Here is a 7,527-nt window from a genome sequence, read left to right as displayed (position 1 = left end):
TGGTTCCAGTGATTATGACATGCATTTTAAATTATACAACCTGATCTTTCCATCCCAATCATTTATTGATTTTTTCAACTTATTGAATTTGAAATAAAGTTGTTCTTGAGTTTTTTGCTGCTAAATCACAGACCTCCTTCAGCTAGTGGTGCCTTAAACGGTTTTCACCAGCAAGCCTCTCTAATTTTTATTTTTTCTCAGTTCACTATTGTCTTATGGTGTCTATAAGGATTTTCACCAATAAAACTCTCTCATTTTTATTTTTTTCACAACTCACTGTCACCATATGGTGCCCATAAAGGTTTTCACCAATAAGACTCTCTTATTTTTATTTTTCTTATATTTTTATACCGGTGAAGAAAAGTGGTGCCCAATATATGAAACATCATATATCCATAACATGCTTAGCCTTTATATTAACAAAGATCGATTTAAAGGTCTTTCTTTGATTGTAACTTGAATTTTCGATAGGGTTAGAAAGAAAGGGTAGCATGAGGCACAAAATATACATAATATAGGGTGAGACTTACAACTATTAGAATCGACTCATAAGGAAAATAACTTTTACTTCAATTTTGTTTCATACTGGGTAACTTGAATTTTTACTTGGTTGGATCGAACCCCAGAGTAGCGCTGCCTACGTATCTTATCATAGCAAAAATCAGGTCAAATATAGTTTAGATATCTTATTCTTTTGCTTGATTTTTTCTTTTCTTTTGATTTCTTTTTTCATTTTTTTCTTTGACTTATATCTTTTTGAGATTTTTTTTGACTCTATTTCTCCTTTTTGACACTTTTCTTTTTTTTTCTTTGACTTTTCTTAGACTCTATTTTGATTTCAAAAGAAGGTCACGAAAGAGAATAAAACTAAAACTTAAAAGGGGTAACAAAGGATGACATAAAATTTGGATAACAGAATAAAATGTCTTCGTCATATCAATCCTTAAAATTGCAAGTCCATAACATGCAATTTAAGAGTGAAATATGAGATCATACATATCTTTTTCAACATGAACCTCTCCAGGTTGATAGCTATCCTCAGTAAATTAAGGAGGGGAAGATCAAAGAAAGAGAAAGGGCGAATAAAAGGGCTAGGACTGATAGTTTTAATTTCTCTTAGCTAAGTTCTGCTAGAAATTTTTAGCCCCAGCCCCATTTCTGCCAGTTGCCCAATGCCTAATTTCCAATTGGATACTCATGCTAAAGCACCACGCTATAAGTCTCAGGGTAGTATGAACAGTAGTCACACCAACCTAGTCTGCAAAAGGTATGGTAAGAACCACAAAGGTGAGTGCATAGGCGGCAGTGATACGTGTTTCATGTATGAAAAGTTAGGCTATAAGATAAGAGACTTCCCAAAAGGTATGTGAAACATTAGGATTAATCATCAACAGGGCTAGACTAACTCCTCATCAGCTCCGGTAGATCACCTGACTCAGCAAGACACCACCTCTAATAACACTAGTGGATAGCGTCAAAATCAACTCTATGCCCTTCATACTCATCAGTATCTATAGGGTTATCCTGATCTGGTTAGTGGTATGTTATATGTCTTTCACCTTCGTGTGTATGCACTATTAGATCCCGAAGCCCCACTTTCCTTTGTGACTCCCTATATAGCAAAGGATTTTGGTGTCAGTCTTGAAATTCTTATGGAACCTTTATTAGTGTCCACTCTAATCGGTAGTTCCATTATAGATAGATGGGTATATAAAATTTTCCCAATCACAATATCCCAAAAAGTCACCTCAGTTGATTTTGTAGAATTTGAAATGACCGATTTCGATGTCATTCTTGGTATGGATTGGATCCACTCCTACTATGCATCAATTGATTGTAGAAATAAAATAGTTTCAAATAAGCTAGTCATAGAATGGAAGGGTAGTATCTCAGTGCCTATGCGTCAGTTTGTCTCTTTTCTTAAGGCGAGAAAAATAATTTCCAAGAGGTGTGTCTATTATCTCATTTGAGTCAAGGATTTATGTTCCGAGATCCCAAGTCTTGAGTCTATCCCGGTGGTGAATGAATTTCTAGAGTTGTTTCCTAAAGATCTTCTCGGAGTCCATATAGCCTACAATCCAGTTTAACAATCAAACAGATAAGATCCTATAGATTTCTAACTTTCCATCTAGTCGTACTACCTAAAGTTTTGCGAGTAAGGCCATTCCATGAGGTAAAATGTTTGCATTCATGCAAATTATGAATCTAGCTTAGTTCATGCACCATGCATCAGTTTTAGATTCAGATATTTAATCATGATTCAGTTCATATGGGTTCAGTGAATAATCTTAGTTTTCCAAGTATTCTACCTCAAACAGCATAATACCCATTGTATGATCTTAGCCTCGTTGTCTCATGATTTTTGTGTACATAATTTATCACTTTGCAGTTCTATATGTATGATTGTATTATGAACACTTCAAGCGAATTCTAAATTCTCAGCTTGAATCAGCTCCATATAGTAAGCAAAGGCAAATGAGCTCAGAAATTAGTTTTATGATAGAATTTTTAATGTTTCAACTCAGTTATATCATTTCTTTGAAGACATATCATGTCCACATTATTCCATACCTCTAAAGCTTCAATAAGTTCCTATCCATCATTCGAGGACCAATGATTCCAAAGGGGAGAAAATGTAACACCCCGTACTTTCGCGCTAGAATTATAACCGTCATTCCTACATGTGTAAGCTCTAATCCAAATGATTTCCATGTGAATATAAGTTTCATAATCATTATCCTAGTTTATGAAGTGCTTTATAGGTAAAATATGTTCATAGAAATTACTTAGAACAAAGTAGAGCTAAGATCCTTTGATTCGTTAAAAGTTTAGTATTTGATTCTACAAGGGTCTACTTTGAACATGTATACCTTCTGATATACATAGAATTTTGTAGATCAATACCCACAAAATTGTAGATAATTGAGTCAGATTTCCAATACCTGAGCGAAAAGTTATAGCTATTTTCGTGAGAGAGGTAGTGAGGTTACGTGATTAGCCCGCGACGTGCGCTCCATCGCTACCCCTAATTTTCAGTTTATGTTTCTACACTTTTAAGGGAAAATGGGTCTTTCCCTCCACCCTAACTTGACCATAATAGATAATTAAAGCTCCAAGGAGCATTATTTGATGTTTTATCCATAATTTCTCTCCAAGCCTCCCTCAAGAACAAACCTTAATCTCCATTCAACAACTTCAAGACTCCATAACAATCTCTTCAAAAAAAAAATAAGAATTAATTTTCCTAGTCTAAGAATCTCAAGATCATCTCCAAGGGTTTCAAAGTCAAGTTTTCTACATCAAATCAAACCTTTTAAGGTATGTGGGGTTATGAACAAGGATACTTCTTTCATCCTTATGCCTAAAACTAGCTTTTAAAGTTGAATTTACATGTATTTCAGTCTAGGGTTCATACCCAAAGATCATTATTTGAAGTTTATGAAGTTACAAGTGATTTAAGTGTTGTATTGCATATCTTCTTTCACATGTTTATGCTGATACTTGATTTCACATGTTGAGAATTGAATTTCATTATCTTGACTAGAATTGTTAAAGTATTTCAAGATTTTTATTGTTGAGTATAAAGTTTGTTGTGATTTGACATGATTTTCAAGGAAGGGTTATAAGCCCTAAGTTTAAGCCTTGACATTTTAAGAAAGATGATGTTTAAGTATTCTTTGATAAAAATGTATTCAGATTTTAAGCAAGATTTGATCTTTTGATCCTCAGCTAAGATATGGAATCCATACATTTAGTCTTGATTACAGTTTAAAACAAATGGATGCATAACTGGTTTTCATTATAAACCCTTATGCTATTTTTAAGGTGGATTTCCTACAGAATGAGCATATATGTAAGGGAGCAGTATTTAGCACCGAGTTGGATATGTGTCTCAGTTCACATACCCCAGAACTACTATAATACCCCGAGAGTACACCCTGGATGCCACACGGTGCTTACAACCCCAAAAGACCACAAGTTAACCCATGTCTGATATCTGTTGTGAGCACTAAATAGTAATACTTAAATAAATGTGGAATTAGGATTAATTGCCATAAGGTTCAAAATATAAATACTGATAAATAATATCTGGTAAAAATATCTTAAAACTAAACACTATCTGAATTGGTCTAGTTTGAAAGCCTCTAACTAAACTTTCTAAATATGGATTTAATGGGATAAGCCCCAAACTAACTCCACTACTGAACTACTGATAAAATGAAATAAATCATATCCCTGATAGATGAAGACTCACTACTAAATCTGCAACTGCTGACTAGATCTATCTAAACGTGGTCGAGATCTTGAGTGTCTGAACCTATGATATGAGACATCATAGCGCAAAGAAAGAGTATACGGTCAGTACGTAGAATGTATTAGTATGCTAGATAAGGTAAGGTTGAATGCAAGGGTTCATATGCATGAAAAATAACTGACTGAATGATATAGAGTAACTGAATATAAGAGTACGTGGATAACTAATACTACAAAAATCACTGAGTATGTAATATTGTAGATATATGTATAGACTGTAACTGAGCTTTTTTTAAGCTGAGCACTGAGTTTTGATAACTAAGTAACTGATAACTGAAGTTACTGATAACTGATTTACTGATACTGATTGACTATGTCTGATAGTCCTGATTCTATAAAATGAACTGAGTTCTAAACTGAAGAATGAAACTGAAACTACGGGAGGTAATCACCTAACCGACATGCCCCAAATAAGATAATATAACTGAGTTGGGGTCCAATCTGTAACCCCAATTAGAAGGGTATTAATATCGTGCCACAGGTACTAATATCTGTTGTGGAGTCAGTCCTAATCTAGAGGGTGATCCCTGAGTATGTCAGTCCTATCTAATAGGTGACATCTCATAACCTATGCTGGCTACGTAGTTCTGGAACTTAGGGATTATTTCTAGGGACCCAGTCCTAACAAATGGGTGAGCCCTCATCCCTAGGGTCACTCGATGATGAATCCTACTCCCAACTGAATAGACACTGAACTGATTATACTGAACTAGACTGGACTAATACTGAGTTTCCTTGAGTTTTGTAACTGACTGGGTTCTACTAATCGTGACATGAATGATACTATTCTGTAACTGACACTGGCTCTAGATAAATAGCTAGATTTTCAGGTATTAAATATCCCCAAGACTCGATAGCATAAAAACAAAGACATAACATAATCATAAAGGCATAACAATACTTATTTGTTAATAATGCACTCATTTAGATATTTTGTCAAACACCTGATATACATAAACTTGTGCATGAATGGGATCACATAATAACATGTTATGCTTTTACTAGTCAAATCACATAAGCATTTCATCAAACACTTATAGGAAATAAGCTTGTACATGATTGAGACCACATAATAACATGTCATGATTCCATTATTTACTTCACATAGGCAATTTAGCAAACACTTGGGGAGCATGGATTATTTACATGATAATAGACAACACATAAACATCATGATACATTAATCAATTTGTAAATTCAAGGGTTTATCAAGATAATCATATATTCATCACACATGTTATTCAATTTTCATGAAACTTGCAATTAATTCATGGATTGAAACCCAACTAATATCATAAATATGAATTCAATCTAATTCAAACATAGAAATCATGAATCTGAGATCTTGTATATTTAAAAAAGAGTTCTTGGACTTCATGGGTGAAAGGGACCCATGAATGAGCACCTAATATATCTTAGAAGATTCTTTATTGAAGGTTCTTGGAGGAACTCTTAGTCTTGTTCTTGATTTCTTGAACTAGGATTTTGCCTCTTTGAGAGAGAATGTTTTATTCTTGAGAGAAAGTGAGGAAATAATGAGGCAATAGATTATTTAGGGGTTTAATTTCGTGTTTAGACTGATTAGGGCAGTGAAAAAACACCAAACTACCCCTGGAAATAAAGGAAAATTCGTCACTAAAAAACTCAATTTTGGGCCCTGGCGCGACACGGAGCTATCGCGTCATGTTACTGGAAAATGACAATTAGGAACTGGGGGCCTGGCGCGATGCAGTGGAATCGTGGTGCCCCTTTGATTCTGAATTTTAGACTCAGTGCGACGCGGTAGAATCGCGTTGGAACACTGGAAAAGGATAATTCTGAACTGAGCCTATGGCGCGATGCACCAATATCACGATAGAGCACTAAAAAGTGACAATTTCCATTTGGCTTGGCTCTGCGATGCGCTGACGTTCCAGGTGGTACACTGTCTTACAAAAAATGGCTAACTCTTCACCAGGGTATCGAATTTGGACAAATTTTATATCGTTGGAAAGCTAATTTAATTTCCTACGCAATGGCAGGGTCTAAACTGAAAAATCCTGAGTATTTCAAAAATTTTATATGGGATTACTCATGTACTAAGACTTAAATTAAGCTAGGGAAATATGGGGTATTACAACTACGATCCAAAGTAGGTACAGATTCAGATTATTTCCATTATATGGATATAGAAACATATTATGATTACTTAGCTCAGGTTATACTCCTTTACAAGGGTAAGAAATCTCTCTCCAACGTGAGGTTTTCCCCTTAGGAAAACTAGACATTGGACACTATGATAGCTCACATAGTGTATGTCGGTTAGAAGAACCTCCCTAATAGAAAAGAATAACAAAAAAGTTTTTAGAAGAAACTCCCTAAGTCCTAACAGAGAAGAATAAGAGAAAAGCTTTTAGAAACTAAGTGTAAAGGCTAAAGAATTTACTCAGATATTGTCTTACATAAGACATCAGTTATAAAATTTTAGCTTCTAGTTTTTCATATGATAAAGGTGAATCCTTTCTAAACTTAGCCTGCGTGATTTGAAAACAGATTTAATTTCAGTCCTACTTATCCCACTAACAGAAAGAGTACAAGTACAGCTTTTAGAACTAAGTGTTATGGCTCACAAGATTTATACAGTATGTTTTTTGATTCATGATTTATGATTTTTCAGCTTTCTGTTAGTCAAGCCAATGTGAGTTATTTACACAACATACATTCTTTACAAGTTATAAGCACAACTAGTTACTATTTTACTTATGCATTCACCCCTACAAGCTCAGTACATTCCATAAGTACTAATCCACATATATGTCTATGTGCTACATTATTTAATAATGTAGGTACAAGTTGTAGCGTGCACACATAATCAGACAGTTGCAATTTCCAGTCAGCAGTTGATAAGCCCTTTTTATTTAAGGGTTTGAGTCAGTCATAGTTTCAGTAGCATTTTGTTTTCTTTGTTCAGTCGTATTGATTTGGGATTGTCGGGGGTCATATCCCGGCTACCTATAGTCAATACTAGTAAAGGCTTTATAGACTGTCAGTAGAATTTAATGTATTTGATTCTAGTCTTATTGTATAATCAGATTTGTATTATTTTGATATAGTTTTATATTGATCATGTTTAGAAAAGATTTATCTTCCGTATTTTTCTTTCAGATTATTGTATTTTATTCAGTCACTTATGAGTTATGCTAGTACAAGGGTTAGCTTGAGATCACTTGTGGT

This window comes from Capsicum annuum, chromosome 5 (assembly GCF_002878395.1).
Source record: "Capsicum annuum cultivar UCD-10X-F1 chromosome 5, UCD10Xv1.1, whole genome shotgun sequence".
In the NCBI taxonomy this organism is placed as follows: Eukaryota; Viridiplantae; Streptophyta; class Magnoliopsida; order Solanales; family Solanaceae; genus Capsicum; species Capsicum annuum.
Note: the sequence above shows the minus strand (reverse complement) of the source record.